This window comes from Brassica oleracea, chromosome C5, assembly GCF_000695525.1.
Source record: "Brassica oleracea var. oleracea cultivar TO1000 chromosome C5, BOL, whole genome shotgun sequence".
In the NCBI taxonomy this organism is placed as follows: Eukaryota; Viridiplantae; Streptophyta; class Magnoliopsida; order Brassicales; family Brassicaceae; genus Brassica; species Brassica oleracea.
In genome coordinates this window covers 9,998,859-10,000,744 of record NC_027752.1, presented here as the reverse complement: position 1 = coordinate 10,000,744, position 1,886 = coordinate 9,998,859, and positions in this window count along the sequence as shown.

The window sequence follows — 1,886 nt, the reverse complement described above, 5'->3', positions numbered from 1 at the left end:
ACTATATAAAACTTGAGCATGATCATTTCAAACTAAAGTATAGGTAGGTTATATGCATTTGTTATATTGTAGTTAATATATTTTAAATATTACATAAGTCAAGTGATTCACGTTTTCGTAAAAATAAAATTCAAGTTCATTATTGGGTCGTACTCATCCGTAATAAGCTACGTTAAATATGATGTATTTTTAGGTTCATTTAATGACATTAAGTTTAAATTTCATTAAGGAAAATTCATTAATTTAACTGGAAAAGGCAAGCATTAAAATAGGTAGGTTCATTTAATGACATTAAATTTAAATTTGATTAAGGAAAACTCATTAATTTAACTGGAAAAGACAAACATTAAAATAAGTAGTTTAAGTGGCAAAGAAGTGTAAATAAGTTATAAAACTTTTTAATGGGTACTTCTATTTTAATAATATAGATATGCAAGAAATTTAATAATGTGCTCTGAACCTTCATGTTTTTCTTTAATATAAAAATGTTTAAAACCTTTTTGTTTCCTTTTGGCCAAAGATATGAAACGTCATTAGTTGAGAGAGTTATTGTGTAATCTGGTATTTATATTCCTAATTTTTTTGGTTGAAGACACAACCATTAATACATACATTTTTCCTATAAAATAGTATTAAGGTATAAATTTGAACTAATTTACGCAATCACAAAAAAAAAATAGATATTAATAAAATAAAAATATCAAAACACCGTATATTTTGAAATATCAAAAATATTCATTATCTATTTTGGAATGGAAAGAATGGAAAAAGTAGCTATATATGCGATTTTTTTAAATGTTGAAAGAATCTTGATTGGTGAATAATCTGTCTTTTTCTTTCCGAACATTATCTATTTTGGAATGGAAGAAGCTAATCACGGTAATTATTTTTTTGCTTTTCCAAAACCTGCGTTTTTTATATAACTAGGAATAAACCCACCCTACAGACGGGTAAGCAACTAAAAATAAATTTCAATTTATCTTAAATTTTAATATATTTGAAAAAATATTTTTTATGCTCAACTTAAAATAATATTAATCTTCACTACTTGTTTTGTTGTTCTTATTAAGATTCAAAGGTTTGAAAATTAATAAGAATTTTCTTTTCATTAGTATAATAATGATATATTTTTTGATTTTTCTATACCTTTACTATAAAATTAAGTAAAATAAAATTACTTGAAATTACATTTGAATTTTAATATATAAAATCATGGATTATTTCTCCTTTTATTCATTTTTTTGTGAACATGTTGATACTTTTCTTTTCTCTTAAACTTTTTGTTTGGACTTATTGATGTAGATAATGAGTAAAGTGAATCGATTTAATTTTTTTCTAAAATTAGTTAAATAGTATAACAAACTAAAATTGATTGTTTAACAATATATACACTTATTAAAGTTTCTATCAAATAAATCATATCATCCAAACTGATTATGTATGATTTAATTTGAAACAAATAACATTGTTAATTTTAGAGTATATTTGGTTGTTGTTTTATTTTTATTTGATTACTTTTGAATAAAGATTTTTGTACTTACGTTCTATTACATAGATAATTAACTTTAATTTCTTTTACTCAAATGTGCCATAATTTTTGTATCTCCTTTACTTAAATTTACCTTAACTTTTTTTATTTCTTTTGATTGATATGGTTATGAAGCCCTCTAGATATGGTAAAAATGGTTTCAACCTATCTATTGGATATGGGGTTTGCCCATTTTTCAATATCAAAACTTAGCGTTAGTTTTCCTTTTTGAAGGTTTGTTATACCAAACAAAGCATGCTGCAGTGAAGATAGGGAAGAGCCTTTACAAGACTTTCCTTGCGGAAACCATGCTTGGATAGGCATCAATATGTCTTTCATGGGATACATTTTATCCTAC